Here is a 15241-nt window from a genome sequence, read left to right as displayed (position 1 = left end):
AGAATTTAACAAAACAAAACAAATGAGCAAAGGAAAGAGAGAGAAAGAGAGATCAAGAAATAGACTCTTAACTATAGAGAAAAATGTGATGGTTACCAGAGGGGAGGTGGGTAGGGGATGGGTGAGATAAGCAATGGGTATAAAGGAGGGTGCCCGGGTGGCGCAGCGGTTTAGCACCTGCCTTTGGCCCAGGGCGCGATCCTAGAGACCCAGGATCGAATCCCACATCGGGCTCCCGGTGCATGGAGCCTGCTTCTCCCTCTGCCTGTGTCTCTGCCTCTCTCTCTCTCTCTCTCTCTCTCTCTGACTATCATAAATAAATAAAAATTAAAATTTTTTTTAAAAAAGGAGGGTGCTTGTCATGATGTGCAATGGGTGATGTATGGAATTGTTGAATCACTATATTGTACATTTGAAACTAATATTACGCTGTATGTTAAGTATATTGGAAAATTAAAATGAAAAATTTTTTTAAATGTGAATCATTTACCAAAAGCACTGATATAGAAGGACTTCCTGATGGTCTAATCAAGAGACAACAGGAGCAAAAAAAAAAAAAAAAAAAAAAAAAAAAAGAGAGAGAGAGACAACAGGAGCTAGTCTTTCTACATAAAAAATATAGTTGTATTACACTATAAATAACACTGATAACACCTAAGATGAAATTGTGTATAGCAGTTATAGATCTTAGAAATTACTCAAGTAGAATTTTAAAGATAGCAAAAGAAATAGAAGTTACTATTAAATGTACATTTTAGATTAAAGTGAAAGAAATTGTTTTTAATGAAATTGAGTATCATTATTCACATTAAGTTAAATTAGGTCATCCTGGAGTTGAACGTAATCTGAATTTTATTCTTGGGCAACTTTTTCTGAAGACAAGGAAATTTGAAATTATTTGTGAGCTAACATGAAAAAGTTTTGCAGGAGTAGAATTCAGTTGAAAAGATGGTTGAAAGAAAGCGAGTCTTGTAAAATAGAGAAAATTTTCGTTCTTAAAACAGATGTACCTGACTAGGAATTATTGTCTCTTAGGAATGAAAAAGAATGGGCCTGTGATTACAGTACGTTACCATCATACTGAACAGAGGCTATTCAGAAGTTTGAAATCTATTTGCAAATTCTTTTTCCCCTTTGAATTGCATATAAGTTTAAACGTTACCAGCAGTGAAATATACCAATTTTTATTGTCTATCAGTACACAAACATTTCATGACAAAAGAGAATAATGAAAATATGAGTAGAATGTATATCTTTTGGAGTACACTAGCATAAAAATAACTAACAACAAAATAAATGTTCACAGGTCTACAATTTTTATGCACATACTTATAAGCTATTCTGCTTCATTTGTATTTAGGTTATAAATGTAGATCTAAAGAAATGTATGAAGTACAATTTTTTATGAATTTAGGAAAAACTATCAAATGTTTTTAAAGATTAACAAAATCATTATATAGACATAAATTATATTTGTCAAGCAAGATAGGTCATTGCTATATAATCTATTTTTGATTGCTATATAATCTATTTTTGAGTCAATTTTCAGATTTCTTTATACAATTAATCAACTAAAATTCTTTTAAAAATAATTCATATACATTCAATAAATATTCAACATCTGTGTGTTAGAAACTTTTGTATATAGTGAGGAGACATCAGTTAAAAGCAAAACAAAACAGGAAATGCTGGGTGGCTCAGAGGTTTAGCGCCTGCCTTTGGCCCATGGAGTGATCCTGGAGTCCCGGGATCGAGTCCCGCCTCGGGCTCCCTGCGTGGAGCCTACTTCTCCCTCCGCCTGTGTCTCTGCCTCTCTCTCTATCTCTCTCTGTCTCTCATGAATAAATCAATAAAATCTTTAAAAAAATAGAGCAAGTATTCCTGATCTGATAGAAATAATATTCTGGTGGAGGAAGACAAATAATGAACATGGACATATAACTTCATATCAATATAAGTATCAAAATAGATGTAGATATACAATAGATAGTGGCATGTTCTATGGAAAAACTAGAGGGATGTCTGGGTGGCTCAGTGGTTGAGTGTCTGCCTTTAGCTCAAGGTGTGATCCTGGTGTCCTGGGATACAGTCCCCCCACTGGGAGCCTGCTTCTCACTCTGCCTATGTCTTTTCCTATCTCTCTGTATCTTTCATGAATAAATAAATAAAATCTTAAAAAAGAAAAACTAGAGAGGAGAACCATGTAAGGAACATCAGGAAATAAAAATTTAAAATAGGATCTATAGGATAGATCTTAGTGAAAATGTGTGGTATTTTTGAATAAAGACTGGAAAGAGCTAAAGATAATATATCCATTTCCCATGGCTTCTGTAAAAAAGTGACCACCAAAAAAATGCCTTAAAACAACACAAATGTATTACATTATAGTTCTATAGGTCATAATTTTAACAGGATGATCAGTGGGCTAAAATCAAGGTATCAGCGGTAGGGCTGTGTTCCTTTCTGGAAGCTCTGTGGGAAAATCCTTTTCCATCTTTTACTTTTTAAAAGTTTTTATTTTAATTCCAGTTTGTTAACATACAGTGATATACTATTATTTTTTATTCAAAATTTCGTCTTTTTAAATAAGTATGGATAAACTAAATGGGCTTTGTATTTTAATCTTTTCTTCTTTCCTTTTTTCCCCAAATTTTAATTTAAATTTAATTTACTTATAGTGTAATATTGGTTTCAGGAGTAGAATTTAGTGATTTATCACTTACATATAACACCCAGTGCTCATCATAACAAATACACTCTTTAATCCCCATCACCTATTTATTTTTTTTCCAAGAGAATATTACATCGTTTATTGATTACACATGATAATGGACAATACACAAGCTTTAATCCCATCTATAATTTTATCTGATACCATAATTCAATTTAGATACATTGCATAGGATGTGCCAACAATCATAATAACTAAATAAACTCCAGAACTCTGCTTGGGTGACCCTTTTAACGGTGAACTCCAGGTCGCAACACATTAACTGTTAGTTCAACCACACCAAGGTTTGTGGAGACAATGGCTTCTGTGCCCAAGCAGGTTGCAAATAAATTTCGAATGGAACCTGGCGTCACCCTGAAGGAATTCTAACTTCACACTGTTGGGGTAGTTTACCAAGATGGCTTCAGAGTAGACTAACTTTACACAGCACATTTAAAAAAAAGACACATTTATTCAGCGTCATGATCAGACTATTACATTTAGCAATCAACAGCATGGGTGCAAAAAAAAAATCTACTTTAAAACCTTTTGTTGGAATGCTTTACACTTTCCACAGAACGGAAACTAAAATAACCTGTTATACAATTAGTCACAAATACAGTCCTCGTGTTTTTGCCCATACACATGAGTATTGTCTAAATCATGTCTTTGTAGCAGCTAGGCCCTGCCACCACTGTGCTTGGCTGAGTTCACAAATCTGTTGTAACCTGGAACTTCCCTGTCACTTTTCTGGCTCTCCTCTCCTGCTAAGCTTTGTTTCCTGGCAGTAATTAAAACCTTCTGCCACTGCCATAGCTGCTGCTGCTGCTGGAACCACCATAGCCACCTTGGTTTCGTGGTTTGGCAAAGTATTGGCCTCCACCACCATAGGGGCCAGAGTTTCTGCCTCCAAAATTTCCTCCTTTCATGGATCCAAAATTTGAGGATTGATTGTTGTAATTGCCAAAATCGTTATAGCTTCCGCCACCTCCAAAGTTGCTTCCGTCATTACCAAATCCGTTATAACCATCCCCACTGCCACGGTATCCACCACCACCTCGACTGCCACAGAAGCCACCTCTACCACTGAAGTTCCCTCACGACCAAAGTTGTCATTCCCACCAAAACCACCTCCACGACCACCACCAAAGTTTCCAGAACCACTTCGGCCTCTTTGGCTGGATGAAGCACTAGCCATCTCTTGCTTCGATAGGGCTTTCCTCACTTCACAGTTGTGGCCATTCACAGTATGGTGTTTTTGAATGACAATCTTGCCTACAGAGTCATGGTCATCAAAGGTCACAAAAGCAAAACCTCTCTTTTTGCCTCGGTCAGTCATGATCTCAATCACTTCAATTTTCCCATACTGTTCAAAATAATCTTAGATGATGTTCTTCAGTGTCTTCTTTAATGCCACCAACAAAAATCTTTTTCACAGTTAAGTGGGCACCGGGTCTTTGAGAATCTTCTCGGGAGACAGCCCTCTGGTTCCACGACTCTTCCGTCCACCTTGTGCAACGAGCGTTCGTGGCCGCGTCCACCTCCTCCACGGTGGAACCCAAAGCCTCTGGAGCGCTTGGTGTTGGGGTCTCTCATCACCACACAGCCCGTAAGCGTCCCCCATTGCTCAAAATGGCTCCTCAGACTCTCATCGGTTGTTTCGAAGCTCAAACCTCCTATGAAGAGCCTCCGCAGCTGCTCGGGCTCTTTGGGAGACTCTGACTTAGTTAGACATGATGGCAGTGGGACGGGAGACTTTAACGATGCTTACTCGTGGCGTCCAGGGGCAGAAAGGCCCCATCACCTATTTAACACATCCCCCCCACACACCATCTTCTGATAATCATCAGTTTGTTCTCTATAATTAAAAAAAAAAAGAGTGTTTCTTGGTTTATCTCTCTCTCTCTCTCTCTCTCTCTCTCTCTCTCTCTGTTTTTCCTTTGCTTAGAGGCTTCCTGAATTCCTTCGCTCATGGCTTCTCTTCCCATCTTCAAACCCAATAATATTTCTGAACTTTCACCTTTGCATCTCCTGAGGGCAGCAAGAAAAGGCTCTCTGCTTTTAAGAATTCCTGCAATGTTATTGAGCTTGTCCAGTTAATCCAGGGTAATTTCCCATTTTAAGCTTCATTGCCTTATTCACATCTGCAAAGTTCATTTGGCCATGTACAATAATAACATATTTACAGGTTGCAGAGATTAGGACAAAGACATTTTTGGAGTTCTATTAATTTAACTACCACAGATATAGCTATGCATTTATCTGGTGCAAAACATTCTGGGGAGAGTGAATACAATGAAGAAAAACCCTGAAATTGTGGTGTGCTTATTTTTTTAAAGATTTTATTTATATATTCATGAGAGACACAGAAAGAGAGGCAAAGATATAGGCAGAGGGAGAAGCAGACTCCTTGCAGGGACCCCAATGTGGGACTCAATCCCAGGACCCCAGGATCACTTCCTTAGCCAAAGGCAGGCACTCAACCACTGAGCCACCCAGGTGTCCTGTGGTGTGCTTGTTTTAAGAATAGTAAGTGACTTAGTGTAGCTGGACCTGAAAGAGATCAGTAGAAAGTAGTAGAAAAGCAGGTTAAAAAAAATGGAAAGAGAGAGGGGCAAATTGTAGAGGGCCTTGTAGGTCCTGATCAAATATTCTAACTTTCTTGGAGAAGAATGGGAAACAATTGGTGGTTTGTGAGCAGAAGAGTGATGTAATTTGACTTTGTCTTTATAAGATGGTTTTGGAGGGTTTATTGAGAAATGACTAAAGAGGGCAAGTCTAGAATCCCTGAGATCAGTATATATATATATTCCAAAATTTTTTACTTTTAGGTAAATACATGAACTTCAAGCAGGAGGTACATTTTTTTAAATGACCATTTCGAATTTTTTTTTAATTTGCCTTAGATTTCCTATTATATTCCCCAAAGTTAAGCATGACTTGTTAGATATATAAAACAACAAAAAGAATTATATCTTTTATCACAATTTAAAATTTTAAATATACAAACAAGAAACTGTCATTATTTAGGCTATATATTTTAGCTAAAGACTAATACATAAGTACACAATGGCTTTAATCATCTAAATGAATAAAATCTTTAAAAAAAAAAAGGCAGCCCGGGTGGCTCAGCAGTTTAACGCTGCCTTTGGCCCAGGGCCTGATCCTGGGGACCCAGGATCAAGTCTCGCATTGGGTTCCCTGCATGGAGCCTGCTTCTCCCTCTGCCTGTGTCTCTGCCTCTCTCTCTCTCTCTCTCTCATGAATAAATAAATAAAATCTTAAAAAATCATCTAAATGTATATATTAATCTTCATTCCATAAAAGTTTAGGCAAAATGTTACCATATTTAAAATTCTATGAGCTATATCTGTGAGATTTTACCACCTATACCCACATGCACTGACCTGCAATTATGCATTCATTAATCCCCATATGTCAGATGCTTAGAGATCTTTTCAGAATGAATGATTCACTTTAGGAAAGCAACTCTACAGGAAATTTTGAGTATTGTCAAGAAGTCAATAATGCTGTCTATGATTAGTGTCTCATACTTTATTTGTCCATTATCATTTGGTGTACTTGATTTCTCTGAATTAAAACACCTCATAGATGAATAGTCTTAATCCCTAAACTCATATTTTTGAAAGTTACTGAAAAGTAATACAAAATATCGATTGAGTTCCTGGATTTGTGAAGTCAAATAGGTCAGAATTAGAATCATACTTCTGCTATGTACCAGTTTAGCACAAACCTTGGCTCAAAATATTTCATATTTAGTGTTGTATATTGTTTTAGTTTCCTTTTGAATTTGTGAACAAGCCAGAGCTGAATCACTGGTAGCCAACAGCTTTGCCAGCAGAGGTTGTCAGAGGTAAAAAGACAGGACTTTTCCAATTATTTATACAACCTCTTTGAGTTGAGAAATCCAGGTGAGAGTATTGCGCAAATGAACAAATATAAGAATGTGGTGGAAGAGAATGGATGCTATAAATTACCCTAACAAGAAAGCTCATGGCTCTGACTGACCTCAGCCATTGTTCTCTTTTTAAATCTCTCTCTTGCTCAGATGTATAATGTCTTTTTCTGTTTCATGTGATCTCTATGACTACAACCTAATATAATATTTGGCTTCAAGGATAGCATTAAGCCCCAAAATGATGTCTCTTGAAGAAAATAAGAAAAAATATAATCTTGGATTTGCAAATAGATTAAAGATTCAAGTATTTATGTGAAAACTGCTACACATCTACTACAATATAGATAATGAACATAAATTATAAAGGACTTTACTTATATAAGAATATACACATTGCACAAAAGCAGATTATAAAATAAATAAGGATCTATGAATTCATAAAGGAGGATGTGGATTTGATCTCATGATATCTAGAAGTCCAGCATCCTCAGTTGCAAGCAATAGAAAATATATTGTGACACAAACCAGGTATTATAAACCTGGGTATAAAACATAAGTGTAAATGGTTTAAGAGTGTTCCTGAGGGTCAGCTGCTTTCCTTAATACAGATGTACATAGGGAATCCATTTCTAACAAGATGCCTCTCATATTTTAGACTGATTTCAAATGCTCTTTATTTTTTCCATACCATTTTATTTTCACTCTATCAAAATTTTTTATTGCATTAGAAGACTGTAAAGGCATCTGAAGGGGAAAAAGAACCTCTTCTTTATTATTAACTATTTATTAACTATTAATGTCATGTTTAACATGAAACATTTCATTAAGTAAAACTATGTGAATGTATAATGACATCTAATGTTCTACAATTAAATTACTGAATGGATTACTTGTCTATGAGTAAGTGATTTATATGATCATTGATTAATTTGACATTTATCACTAGCAGTAAAAGGGTTGATGGCTGAGCTTGAGCACACACACACACACACACACATATAGTCACATATCCAAATAACTAAAAAAAAAAAAATATATATATATATATATATTTTACAACGCAGTTTGGCTGTAATTCAATATATACTTATATTAAAAATGTAAAAGAGAATTTTTAAAATATCTAAAGATAAAAAAGATTTTAGCACAAAAGACATGTATTAGAAGTAGATATTTCAAGTTAATACTTTCAAAGTGATTTAATAAAACATTCCTTTTTATCCCTCATTAACATAAAACTAGCACGAATCCAATTAGGAAGAATAATATCTTAATGGATGCTATAAAAAACATTTTACAGGGGAAGAATATGCTCTAGATCATCTTCTCTATGGTTTGAATACATATAGAAACAGACATCTTAAAAACGGAAACAGCAGTGAATTAAAACCATTGTCTACGCATATAATAACTAAATATCTATGACTGCCACCATAAGGGTGGACTACTAAGGGCCCCTTGACTAAAATGAATTTTTGAACATCAAGTAAGTAAATCCCATTGAATTTGTTTGGATCATTGTTCTTGTTTTGTAAGAAGTCAAGATACATAAGCATTTATTATTAAATGTTGATTGTAGTCTACCATATATGCTTATGTTTTCACTTTAACATATAATTCTATGTGTAAGTCATAAAATTTTTAATTCAAAGTTTTACTTTTTCAGAAGACAGTCAGATAAACTATTGCTTCTTGGATCTTTGAAGATCATATTGACATTATGGGAGGAGGAGGAAGATTGGAAAGTTACATAATGTATCTTTTATGGAGAATCCATCTAATAAACTATTTTATTATTGCAAATTTTAAAGGGTAATAAACCTTTACATGTAAAATGAGATAGAGATGCTTTGCTCCAACAGATAACCCATGAATCCCCACCTGAGTTGTTCACTGACATTAAACAGACATTTCTGTCTTATATGAAAATATGACTGATAAGATATCTATGACCTTTTCTTTTCCTCTCTCACAACAAAAATGGCCTGCTTCAAAATGTCAATAGAAGGTATAAGAACTTAATCTTGGAGATGCCTGGGTCACTCAGTGTTTGAGCCTCTGCCTTTGGCTCAGGTCATAAACCTTGGGTCCTGGGATCAAGTCCTACATCAGGCTCACTGCAGGGAGCCTGCTTCTCCCTCTGCCTATGTCCCTGCCTCTCTCTGTGTGTCTCTCATGAATAAATAAAATCTTAAAAAAAAGAACTTAATCTTGAATCTGTCATATCAGTTGATAGATTCAGTGCCAATAAAGCACTGGTAGTTTTTAACATACATGGAAGAAGCTCATTAATATTTGCTTTTCAAATATTATTTTATTTTGAAGAAGGGGTTTTTTGTATTTTGTTCTTGAGTTTCATATTTCAGGAATTTTTGACATGTTATTCACACATGATAAGTTAGTCATTTTATCAGGAAAAAAATACAGATACTGAACCTTTGATGTTATTCTGACATATGCTCAGGAATGATTAATTAACTCTCAATACCACATCTACTGTGCCCACTTATTGTGGGAAAAATAATGAATGAATTTATTTTTATGAGTTGCAGAATAACTCCAAAGAACAGATGCAGACGACAGAAATTACTTGTTGAATTTCTATAATGTGAGGAAGAAGATAAATATTTATTGACTATGAACTTATTTTATAAAGCAATTCTATTTTTATATTTCTTCTTCAGAGATTACTATACTTCAAATTAAAAATAATAAACTGACAAAATCCTGAGTTTAATAAAATCTCTTTGAGGCATCAATTAAAACATTTATTTATGATTAAAATTGGTGTTAGGAGGAGGCTGAGGCTGAGAGTATGTGTGTGGTATCCTGCATTTCAAAGACCTCTCCAGAAGGTTATGTTTAGGGTAAGTGTTAGGGTTACGGTTACAGGCTAGGTTTTATGGGTTAGGGGTAAAGCTAGGTTTAGAGTTAGGGTAAAGATATGTGCCTGATACCCTACAGTTCTGAGACCTCTCCTGAAAATGAAATCCCAGACTTCTGCTGGCATAAAAATAGACATGGTAGAAATCCACTGAGCTGAGGCAAAGAGAAGATTTGGGGCTTTAAATATTCTTTAAATAGACATTCAATTGTGTAAAAATATTAAGACATCCAATATTCTGATCGTGTGTATTGAGATATTTGCATTGCATAGTTGGGGATACTGGAAGAAAGGGTATAAAGCTTCATATCCCAAGTGATTTTTTCTGTGTTTTTCTCTTTGTAATCCCTCCAAATCTATTGCTTTCAAGCCGGTAAGAAGTTGTTTGTGAAAGGACTACATAGTTAGTTTCCCTGGATCCAACTCAAAGTGAATTCTGGTATTATGTCCATGTGCTTTGTCCATATGTGATAGTGTCTATAGTTGATTTTGGTCATGTTACTAAAAAGCAAGTAGCTAAATACAATAGGAAAATCATGCACCAAACTGAACAGATCTGTTTATTTCTGTTTTAGGTTTTTTACCAATAAAATTATGTAAGTTTACCTTCATATTTCCTACTGTTTGGTTAATAAGATGTATAAACTCCTTGTCCTTGAAAGAGCTCAAAAATCAAACTAAGTGGAACAGACTACTAAATATGCAGAGACATATGGAAAAATCAAAGGAAAGAGAGTGGAAAAGGAATAACAACATAAAAGAGAAGATAAAGGTCACTCATTTTTATCCCTACATTATATACATTGAGAACAATATGTGGGCAGAATTTGTCCTACTCCTACTTCCTGAAGAGAATAGTAGATAGCACTCTGTTATGTTCCTGGATTCTCTTCCCAGATTTATACCCATTATTTTATTCTTTTATTTCCATTTAACATTATTAATTTCAGTATTCTTTGCCATTATTACTTCTGTCATTAATGCTCTTTTTCATTTCTTATTCAAAATTGAGTATATTATATAAACTTTGATGTTGAGAGATAATACAAGAGATTCTTAAAATTTCAATGTTCTTGACAAATACATTCATTTTATTTCCACATCAAGTGTCATTAGTTTTCTTTGCCCTGGTGACATATTTATAAAATATATAGAAGTTATGATCAATAACATTACCACAATACAATTATATAGTACAATTGCAGAAAATGTAAAGAATATGATTTTATTTTGTAAGTAGTTAGCACTACAAATAAATTTCTTTTGATATAATCTATACTCCACACATAAGGTGGAAGAGAATGGCAACCTATTATAAGAGAGAACTGAGACTGAGAAAAAAAGATACAAATTATGCTTCTCTATATGCCTTGACATGTTATATGTCCTTGACAAAATAATATAATAGCCATGTTGTTAATTGGTTTATAAAAATAGAAATTATAGTGCTGTCTTGCTTCTTACTGTCTCATCTTTAATTATATAACTTCAATTTGCTTCTTTTCTAATTTTTATTTTTTACTTATTATGTGTTTATTTATTTTAAAGAGAGATCGAGCACAGGGGTGAAAGGGCAGAGGGAGAGAGAGAATCTTAAGTAGACTCCATGCTCAGTGCAGAGACCAACACAAGGCTCAATCTTAGGACCCTGAGAGAGTGACCTAAACCAAAATCAAGAGTTGAATGCTTGACCAACTGAGTCACCCAGGTTCTCCCACCTTCAATTTGTTTCTAAAGTCAGGAGCAAAAGGCCATATGGATATGATCACCAGACATTTCTTAACTTCATTCTGCAACTAAGAAATTATTCATTTACTGAGTATCCTCTATGCACAGAATATTGTGCTAAAATGTGTGGACCCAAACAACTTGTAGGTTAGGGACAAAAAAAAAAAAAACAGTCATGTAACTAGCATTCAAGGAATTTATGATCTGATGTAGAGGTAGAATACACAATGTAAACCTTTCTCATGTAACTAAGTCCTTAAACAGTCAATTATATCTACATTGTTCTGACTCAACAAGATCCAACTTACTTTATACATAATGCATAATTGAATGTCCGAAAAATAAAACGTATTGAATACTATTTAGTTAGATATTATATTTGGAGGCATTAGTTTCTTCATTAAAAATTCTATCTTAAAAAACATTCATTATTTTTCTTGATTAAAAAAACATTTAAAAATGCAATTGCTGAGAGGGAGAGGCAAAATGGTGGAAGAGTAGGAGTCCTCAACTCACCTGGCCCCACAAACTTACCTAGAAATATTTCAAAACACCCTGAACATCTAAGAATTCAACTTGAGATTTAAAGATAGAGCAGCTGGAATGTTACAGAGAGAAAAGTTTTTGCTTCTAACATGGTAGGAAGGAGAAAACTAAAAATAAAAAAGAATAAAGTGGAGGAGAACCATGAGTAGCCAGGTTAAAGCAGAGTGGCAAGAGCCTCCTCCCGGGCAGGAAAGCCCAGCCCTGGAGAAACTTGAACTTTAAAAATCCATGCCAACACCGTCTCTCGGCTGATCCGCGGTGGACGTTTTGAGGGCAGCTGACCCGCAGCCTGCGCGCCCCGCACCGCCTCCCGTGGAAGCCTGAGCCGGCCGTGGAGCTTTCTCCCTTTGTCTCATAACCACGTCCGCCAACGAGAATGCTAATTCACCAGCTGCCCGCCTTAACAGATTCAAGAACAAGGGGAAAGACAGTACGGAAATGAGGCGGCGCCGAATAGAAGTTAATGTGGAGCTGAGGAAAGCGAAGAAGGATGACCAGATGCTGAAAAGGAGAAATGTAAGCTCATTTCCTGATGACACTACCTCTCCACTGCAGGAAAACCGCAACAACCAGGGCACTGTAAATTGGTCTGTTGGTGACATTGTCAAAGGCATAAATAGCAACAATTTGGAAAGCCAGCTCCAAGCTACTCAAGCTGCTAGGAAACTACTTTCTAGGGAAAAACAGCCCCGCATGGACAACATAATCCGGGCTGGTTTGATTCCAAAATTTGTGTCCTTCTTGGGCAGAACTGATTGTAGTCCTATTCAGTTTGAATCTGCTTGGGGCCTCACTAACATTGCTTCTGGGACATCAGAACAGACCAAGGCTGTGGTCGATGGAGGTGCTATCCCAGCATTCATTTCTCTGTTGGCATCTTCCCATGCCCACATCAGTGAACAAGCTGTATGGGCTCTAGGAAACATTGCAGGTGATGGTTCAGTTTTTCGAGACTTGGTTATCAAGTATGGTGCAGTTGACCCACTGTTGGCTCTCCTTGCAGTTCCTGATATGTCATCTTTAGCATGTGGTTACTTATGTAACCTTACTTGGACACTCTCAAACCTTTGTCGCGACAAGAATCCAGCACCCCCGTTAAATGCTGTTGAGCAGATTCTTCCTACCTTAGTTCGTCTCCTGCATCATGATGATCCAGAAGTATTAGCAGATACCTGCTGGGCCATTTCCTACCTTACTGATGGTCCAAATGAACGGATTGAAATGGTTGTGAAAACAGGAGTTGTGCCCCAACTTGTGAAGCTTTTAGGAGCTACTGAATTACCCATTGTGACTCCTGCACTAAGAGCCATAGGAAATATTGCCACTGGGACAGATGAACAGACTCAGGTTGTAATAGATGCAGGAACACTTGCTGTCTTTCCCAGCCTGCTAACGAACCCCAAAACTAATATTCAGAAGGAAGCTACATGGACAATGTCAAACATCACAGCTGGTCGCCAGGACCAGATACGGCAAGTTGTGAATCATGGATTAGTCCCATTCCTCGTTGGTGTTCTCTCTAAGGCAGACTTTAAGACACAAAAGGAAGCTGTATGGGCTGTGACCAACTATACAAGTGGTGGAACAGTTGAACAGATTGTATACCTCGTTCATTGTGGCATAATAGAACCATTGATGAACCTCTTAACTGCAAAAGATACTAAAAGTATTCTGGTTATTCTAGATGCCATTTCAAACATCTTTCAGGCTGCTGAGAAACTAGGTGAAACTGAGAAACTTAGTATAATGATTGAAGAATGTGGGGGTTTGGACAAAATTGAAGCTCTACAAAACTATGAAAATGAGTGTGTACAAAGCTTCATTAAACTTGATTGAGAAGTATTTCTCTGTAGAGGAAGAGGAAGATCAGAATGTTGTGCCCGAAACTACCTCTGAAGGCTATACATTCCAAGTTCAGGATGGCACTCCTGGGACCTTTAACTTTTAGATTGTACAGCTGAGACAGAAAGTTGTTTGTTGTGTACTGTTTGGTAGAAGTTTGTCTTACTGTTTCTCTACTAAGAACTCTTTTTAAATGTGTTTTGTTATTGTAGCACTTTTTACAACGAAACTATACTTGACCAGTTCTGAACTGTACAAACTGTATGAAGCTCCTCCTCTCAGTGGGTTGCTTATTTCTATGTGGAATCTTCCATCTCACAGTGTCCTGTAAATAAAGATTAAATTCCACCTTTTTCTTTAAAAAAAAAAATCCATGCCAGAGTTTTCACTGACAGAAAAGTGCTTAGCAGGGAAATCAGACAGATTCACATGAGGGTCAGTGAAGCTTCAACATTCCTGGAGTCACTATAAGAAGAGGGATACCTGGGGGAAAGCCCACCACAAACCGCAGTTCAATCTCAGTAAAGGGCTCCAGAGCCACAGCCCTCCAAGGCATGTGGGAGAAGCCAATCAGTTAGGCGGGTTGGCTCTGGAACTCCCTTTACCCTAGAGCCTGGCTTCAGATGGAGGTGGCTGTGCCCGATTCCCTTCAGGAGAGGTGTTCCCCAGGAGTGCAGGTCCAGTGGCACAGACAAAGGCAATAATCCTCCATGCCCCATGGAACAGGCATAAACAGGAAGGGAACAGAACAGTGAGAACTCTCCTGCTGCTGGGCATCCTGCAAACTGTGCAGATCAGCACAGCCTCGCCCACCCCTGGGAGCATCTAGGCCAGTGTAGACCGGGAGACAGTGGTTAGTTACTCACAGAGAGCTGGACTCCACAGCTGGAAATCTGGCCACCGCCATTGTTGTTTTTCCTCTTAGTTTTACCTTGTGTTGGAAGAGGCAGGGACTCTAGGGAACAAAGGCCTCACAAGATAAAAAGCTCACACTGAGCCCTGCACCTGGCAAGGGGTGGGTATCTCCACCCCAGAAAAGAAACCTGAGAATCAGCACAGAAGACTCCTCCCTCAGAAGACCAGCTGGAAGAACAAGGGAAGAGCAAATTTAGTGATCAAGAAGTGCAAGAAAGCTCCAGGACTGAGAGAAAATATAGAACTAGAGGGTCCTTTTTTGTTTTCTTTTGTTTTCATTTTTCTTTTCTTCTCTTTTTTTTTCTTTTTCTTTTTCCATTATGACTCATTTTTGTATCAACTAAATATTTTCAATATTTTTTCTTTTTTCCTACCTTAACTACAATATATTACCAGCTCCTCATTATTAAGGGTTTTTTTTTTCTACTTTTTGACTTTTATATTTCTACAAATGCATGACTTAGATATATTTTTCACTTATGGATTCCCTTCAGCATATTCAATTTAGTTTTGGTAGATATATGAGGTACAGATTTTTGTTTTTTGTGCCTTGTTTTGTTTTACAATGGTGGAAGTCAGTACCTTCTAAAACATGACCAACATACACCCAGAAGAAAGTAGAACACCATGTTGGTTCTGTGAGATTATATTCTCTCTTCCTTCCCATTCTGTCCCCCTCTTTGGTCTTGTTTATGCT

The 15241-nt window shown here is 36.7% G+C and overlaps 1 protein-coding gene and 2 pseudogenes across 1 annotated transcript in view; 1 reads left to right on the top strand and 2 right to left on the bottom strand.

Moving 5' to 3' along the window:
- The window catches only part of LOC608881 (protocadherin-11 X-linked), a 389893-nt gene that overhangs the window by 111307 nt on the left and 263345 nt on the right, over window positions 1–15241 (bottom strand). The gene's annotated exons all lie outside the window — the stretch shown is intronic.
- LOC119878076 lies at window positions 3502–4564 on the bottom strand (annotated as a pseudogene).
- On the top strand, window positions 12112–13820 carry LOC119878075 (annotated as a pseudogene).

Source organism: Canis lupus, chromosome X (genome assembly GCF_011100685.1).
Source record: "Canis lupus familiaris isolate Mischka breed German Shepherd chromosome X, alternate assembly UU_Cfam_GSD_1.0, whole genome shotgun sequence".
Classification (NCBI taxonomy): domain Eukaryota; kingdom Metazoa; phylum Chordata; class Mammalia; order Carnivora; family Canidae; genus Canis; species Canis lupus.
The sequence above is the reverse complement of the archived record's forward strand: the minus strand, read 5'-3'. Positions and strand labels throughout refer to the sequence as shown.